The sequence below is a fragment of the Adiantum capillus-veneris genome, unplaced genomic scaffold, assembly GCF_014529385.1.
Source record: "Adiantum capillus-veneris isolate H3 unplaced genomic scaffold, ASM1452938v2 Hic_scaffold_583, whole genome shotgun sequence".
Lineage (NCBI taxonomy): Eukaryota > Viridiplantae > Streptophyta > Polypodiopsida > Polypodiales > Pteridaceae > Adiantum > Adiantum capillus-veneris.
In genome coordinates this window covers 37,465-44,548 of record NW_028221633.1, presented here as the reverse complement: position 1 = coordinate 44,548, position 7,084 = coordinate 37,465, and the positions used below count along the sequence as shown (strand labels likewise).

At 39.9% G+C, this 7,084-nt stretch overlaps 1 pseudogene; it reads left to right on the top strand.

The window, feature by feature from the left end:
- Positions 1-513: 513 nt before the first annotated feature.
- On the top strand, positions 514-693 carry LOC147416704 (U2 spliceosomal RNA; annotated as a pseudogene).
- Positions 694-7,084: the final 6,391 nt, after the last annotated feature.

Genomic DNA, 7,084 nt, shown 5'->3' with positions numbered 1-7,084 from the left:
AATGTATTACGGAGCAATCCGGCGGGTCACACTTCATACATTACACAACCCATAATGGCCCCAACAAAAAAACCATGTTCTTCGTTGGAAGAGGAAATTGTATTCACCCTTACATGATTGAGCCTATCCCCTTGTCAGCAATATGCACTATTGCAGCCATTTGGCTTAGCTCCCACTCCCTTCAATGCGAGACAAGGTGTGGGGGCAATGGAGAAGAGTCAAATCAACTCTGCACATTATGCTCACTCCAAGTTTGAAAGTGTGAGTACGACACACTACTAGAGTGCTCACCTTTTGATCACATCCAAACTTGCTTGCCTCACATTTTTAGCCATGACTTAGACCTACATACTTTCCTCTCCCACCCACAGTGTGGACTCTCCATTTTGACTCTCATCACCACAATTTTGGAGCATCGAGTTACTCATCAACCGTGCATACTACATCACAAGTAACTTCGGTCCCATACGTCATATTTGACCTCCAAGAAGGACGATAATAAAATATATCTATATATCTATCTCTTGCTAAGATCAAGTGTCATACCTATTCTTATCAGTTTAATATTCGATACGTGGTCCATCAAGAGACATGATTTCTCATGGTGAGTAGCCTCCTTCAAATAGCTTGCTGCACGAGGGTTGCACTCATCACCTGTGTATGACACTGTCATAGAGGCATGACGCACCTCCTTTTTTTCTTCTTGGACATGGATATCATTCTATATTGTTTGTCTTATAGAACAACATACCCTTTTAAGATGTTAATTCAATATCCCCCCCCCCCCCCCCCCCTCTCTCTCTCTCTCTCTCTATATATATATCTAGGGGTAGTTTTTAGTGGCCAATTTTTTTTGCTGAGAAGAGCGGCAGAGACTAGATTGGCCAGAGCCTATATAGCCTTGGGTAGACTTGAGAGGATGTGTTCTCGCAGGTTCAGTTTCAGGAACCTCGAACCAAACTTTGGCTTTTTGCTACTTTAGTAACCTCATCTATGATGTATGGGGTGCAAATTTGGGGGCCCTTAGTTGGTTGTCATGGTAGAGCTGCCAACACTAAATGGAAAGGGATGGAGAGTCCCTTGGTATCTATGATTGCTCAAATGATTAGAGCCAAGGCCTTAGTTCATCGTAAGATTATTAGAGCAGAGCTAGCTGCTTCTCTGTTTATGATTGAGTCACTTACTACATCCGTCTCTTTCATACATACCTTGTGGGACCTTCCTAGAAACAGATATGTCGGGTTGCTCTTGAGTCTTCCCAACAATTGGCCTTACAGGGGAGACACGACTTGATGGTATGGAGAGATGACTTCTCGGTTCCAGATGCATGGTTTTAGCATGGACATACTATCTCCTCCAAATACTCTTTGGAGGCCCCCTCTCTCAGTGTGACACGGATATAGATTACTAGACTTATCCACCAGGACTTGATTCAGATGGACACCAAGAGTACTTGGATAGAGCCTACCCAAGAATTGGGTATGAAGATTGCTTTTTACATAGAACATTTTCTCCAACTCACGACATATCGCTTTGTAGTCAGGCCTAGCTATATGGATACACATTGATCATATGGGGTGTGGTGTGCTATTGGACAAATAAGCACATCCTTACACCAGCTTGAGCTTGAGATTGAGACCGGCAGATATAGAGGAGGTCCAATTAGACCAGGGTATGTTGTGTAAGCCATAGGGAGCCAGAGATAGAGCTGTATTACATATGTCATTGCTCTGCATGCTATGAGATTCACAGGCGATTCCATTGCTTATTCAAGGAGGGTTTTGGACCACTTTCTAGAGTACGGGATACCACGATCAGAGATTCTTGGGTATATTCTTGCTTGATTGAGGAGACATAGAGATTTCTTGTTGAGGCGGCCAAAGAGACAGACTCAGCGGCACGTTATGGACTATTTCAGGCCAGTCATAACCACTAGACAGCTACACAAACAAGTTCTGCAATAGAGTTCGGATCCCACCTCCACTAGAGGCACAATGATTGACCGTGCAATGAACCTATGGAGATCCAAGCATCCACGATTATAGAGGAGGGCCTCCTAGCATAGACGGAGATCACAGAGGAGGATTCAGATTATTTTGGCATGCCACGCACAATACCCAGTTAGGTTTTTGACCATGGAGGACATCGAGGAGATCCAACACCGATTGATGCTGGATTTACTCTTAGCTGGAGGATTATTCCCTTCTTAGTAGATTTAGTTTTTTGCATTCTCATTATTTTGTACCTTTGTATTGAATACAGAGTCACTAGTCTTTCCTCCACTTTTACTTTCACTACAACATTTTTTGTGTAGGATGTTGGTCTTTCTTTCAACACACAGACTTTGTATTAGATTCACCAATTTGTAACTTGTTTTTCTCATAGGTCATTTTGGCCTTTTGTAGATGTCAATATATCATTTCATCTCTCTCTCTCTCTCTCTCTCTATATATATATATATATATATATACATATATATATATGTATGTGGGATAGATATATGGACTTTCCGATGTTGAATTCATAGTCTTTCCATATGTTTACATACGACAAACGCATACGGTTATGAAAGTATAATTGGAATATGTTTTAACCCTTGGATTTGAGACGTGCATGTCCCTAATTTTTTTGAAAACACACAAACAATTAGTATTTGGTAAGCATTTATAGCACACAATACCCACATGGAGGAAATTGAGGAGATCCGACACCGATTGATGCTTGATTTACTTTGAGCTAGAGGATTATCCCCTTCTTAGTAGCATAAGTTTCTTGCATCTCTCATTGTTTTGTACCTTTGTATTGACTAGAGATTCTCTAGTCTTTCCTCCACTTTCACTTTGACTACAACATTTTGTTTAGGATGTTAGTCTTTCTTTCACAGAGAGACTTTGTAATAGATTCACCAATTTGTAACTTGTTTTTCTCATAGGTCATTTTGGCCTTTTCTAGACAATATATCATTTCATTTCATTTCATCTCTCTCTCTCTCTCTCTCTCTCTCTCTCTCTCATAGATGTATTAACTTTCTTGGAGTTGATCCTACGAGAGGTTTTCCTATGTTAAAACCATAGTCTTTCCATATGTCTACAGACAACAACACTTACGGTTAGAAAGTATAATTGGAATATGTTTCAACCCTTGAACTTGAGATGTGCATGTCCCTAATTTTCTTGAAAATACACAAACAGTTAGTATTTGGTAAGCACAATAGAATCAAAGTGAAGTCCCGCATTGGAAAGGAAGTTTTTAAGGAAGTCACACGAATCTAACTTATAGAAAAAACTCAAAACAATTTGTACTCCTTTTTTATAAGTTTTTTTAAGGGACCCATTTGCTAACTTATAGGAAAAACTCAAAACAATTTGTACTCCTTTCTCGCTTCTCCTCTAAGACATGTTTTAGCATGCCAAAAATTCCAGCAAAACCTCTTGTTGCATGAGGTGTGCTTCCACTTGAATGTATTTTGGGTGGAAATCCATCTAGAGAAACTCTTTGCATTGAGATCCTTTGTTTCCATGAGAGATAGAATCCTTTGTTTCCATGTGCTTTTTGACTACCATAGTTGTGAAGTGTTTTTGCAAATGCAAAGCCCTAAAAAGTATCCACTTCAATAGAACTTGGAATTAAGCTCATCAAACTTAGGAAAGATGTGCCTCAATTGACAACTCTTGTGAACTCTGCCTTTGGAGGATTAGCTTTAGCCTTTTGCAATATCTTTCATGTGGGGATATTTCACATTGGCAGTGAAACAAAAAGAATGAAAAGGACCCATGTGAGGTTCTTGAATGAAGGGACTCATTTGCAAATTGAAATACCAAACAAGGTGAAAAGTCACAAAAAGAGGGTGTGCGACTCATTGCTTAGTATCAATTTCTATAATAAAAGACAAAAAAAGGATGTCAACTTTCTAAGGTAGTGACCTATATGTAAGATGATGCTTAGTTAATGCCCCACTTCCACGAAGAACCAAGAAAAAAGGTTTGCCATTATAAACTTGCGATATGGCTCTAATCCACAAGCTTTATCCAACCGTCCACAATTGCTTCCAAGAGTTTCATGATTCACTAAGGCCTTATGTAGGCCAAAAATATAATGTTTCACATGCAAAAATCCGTCAAATGTAGTAGAGAGAGAGAGATAGCAATGGCATGCTAGCCACTTGTGAGCAAGAGAGACAGGCAACAAAAGACTCAAGCATGTCGATTGAGTCTCCATTGAGTCTCCATTGTTTCTCCCCCCATAATCCAGGGATGAATCTCATTTGAATTCCACCCAATTCACCATTTTTCTGAATTCATCTGAACATACTCCTTTCTTTACTAAGTTTTGTTTTAGAAAGCCAATATAAAACTTTTCATATCTTACTTTAGTCTCAAAGCTACTATAAATGTTAATCATCATTAACAACCGCATCAACCTCATTAGCTTGAACTTTTCTTGCTGATAGCATTTTTCATATGGATATGATTCACCTATGGATAAAGTCTCTCTCTCTCTCTCTCTCTCTCTCTCTCTCTCTCATGCACGATACCCACAAACAAGGTAATGGTCACTCTACCGAGGTGGTAAATCCATCATCCCCATGAGTTTTGAGCCCGCAAACTGGCTCTCCCCTCAGCTGACTCCCTCTAGGTTTTGTTCTTTCATTTTCTTTCACCATACCGATGGACCCTCAGTCTTTTAAGTGATATGTATCAATCATCATTCACTTAGAAGGAACTATTGTAATTACTTTTTTCCCCATGCATCATCTTTGACCTGTGTGGACTCTCTCTCTCTCTCTCTCTCTCTATCTATATATATATAGATAGATAGATAGATAGATAGAGAGAGAGAGAGAGAGAGAGAGAGAGAGAGAGAGAGAGAGAGAGAGAGAGAGAGAGAGAGAGAGAGAGAATATATATACACACACACACACACACACACACACACACACACACTACACTCTCAATATCTATGGCGTCAAGATTGCCTTTTGGGATTGGGACTGCAATTTGGTGGTCAGTGTAATGAAATTGATATTTTGGGACTTTACTGCAGCTGACAGGTGGAAGAGGCTTGATCAATTTAGGTCTATGTGAACAAATATATATTTTTTATGTACATTTTATTCAAGTGCTCTTTTATGAGCTTTGGCCATTTATGATCGGCTGGCCAGTTTGTACTCACTTTGACCATTCAAGAAATCTATAAAGTAAATACATGCAAGAGGGAAATGGTCATTCTTGCATGGGGGAAGATTGCACCCATTGTCCAGCTTATTCTTCTCTCTTCTCCTCTCTTCTCTCTTGCCATGCCTGCGTAGAACTGCGCTCTAGAAGGTGCACCTGCATGTGCTCTCTCACTCTATTTTTCTCTCTGTCTCTCTTTGTTCGTGTTGAGCTCAATTATGGATTTGTGTGAGTTGTCAAGTATGCAAATTTTTTCATTTTATGGCTTACAATATATTGTTTTTGATATTTTGCAGGGATACCGTGCCTCCGTTTGTACCAGTGGTATCAGAGTCCAAGGCAATGCCCTTGCATGCTGTGGAGAGCAACAAAGGAAGATGTAGGAACTAACTTATGGCTATGGAGATCGTTAGCACATCCATTCATCAAAGCTAAGTGCACTCATGATATCATTATTGGTGTACATATTTTTTCTTTATCCTTTGTAGAAAGGCTGCATCTTTTTATCAAATTTCATGTTTGTGTAGGATTTAGCAGTTCATATTTAAGCATAGTAATTTAAATCAAATAATAACATTGTGAAAATTGCTATTGATGATATGTTAGTGAGACAAACATTTTAAAGAAAAGTAGAAGAAGAATTGGCAAATTTCTTTTGTAGAAACAAACTCGAGAGACTTCAGAGACCTCATCATATTGCTTTAATATGAAGCTACATAGGTACAAGAAGAAGCTGGAGAGTTGTTTTAGCTTGATGGAGGAGAAATATAAATTTTTTTAAAAAGGCAATCAGAACAACCTCAGGAAACAAAAAAAAACTAGTATACAAAACCCTGCCACTTAAAAGGGCGTTGAGATCTTCAAATTGCACCTAGTTGCAAACAAAATATGAGGATTAACAGAATTAAGGTCTCTGCTCGTGAGAACGACCCTCAAAATTTTGGTAATCACTTACAATAATTCAAGGTTACTCAGTAAATTCATGAGGCTACACTACTAACAAACGAGTGTCGCCTCTGCAACCCCATGATAGCCATGCAAAGAGGCCATGCATCGGTGGGAGACGCTCTTTCTCTTTCCCTTTCTCTTCCTCTTTCCCCCTCTTCTACGACGACTGATGTTTGCATGCATGCCGCAAGAACTACCCATGTTGCACCGCTCGTTCTCTTTCTCTCTCTCTCTCTCTCTCTCTCTCGGTTGCTTTATAACTCCTGGTTGATGCCCGTCAGTCATCATGGTAACCTACTACTCAATCTCTTGCACACACCAACCGAAGTTCTTCAACCTTGTGCTCTCACTCAATTGCTCGCAACCACCACGAGCAGTCCGCCATGCACCAACCTCTTTGCCCACCACATTAGGAAATTTCAGAGGTCATTTGGAGGGCCATATGAAGAGAGAAAAAAATAGAGCGCGTCCAATGAGCATGAAGGCTACGTTACGTAGGAAAGTATGTGGAAAGACTCAAAAAATAGAAAAATAGCATAAAACTTTCACGAATCTAGGATTGTAGCATAGTAATTTCCTTCCTTTTACCGAGCTTTTAGGTGCTTGCATGTGGTCCCACTTCTGATATTCTCTTATGGTCATTAACGTACTGGAGGGTGACCATTAAGCCCGCACAAGATATTGGAATTCTAAAATACTTTCCCTCCATTAGAATGCTTTCAAAGTGAATCTCCCTCCACTAAAGCTTTTCTCTGAGAGCTATGGCGTCCACGTCTTCTCGCCCAAGAGGCTCCAGGTGTTTACTGTCTCTCACACCAACAACCAACAACTGCACTTTGCCTAGAAGGCCAAGTAGTAGCATATCCTCAATTACAATACCAGCTTCAATAAGTGCAGAGAACCAATGGGTTGGACAAAGGATAAACAAAGGTTCATGGGTCCTCATGCAACCAAGAAGACCC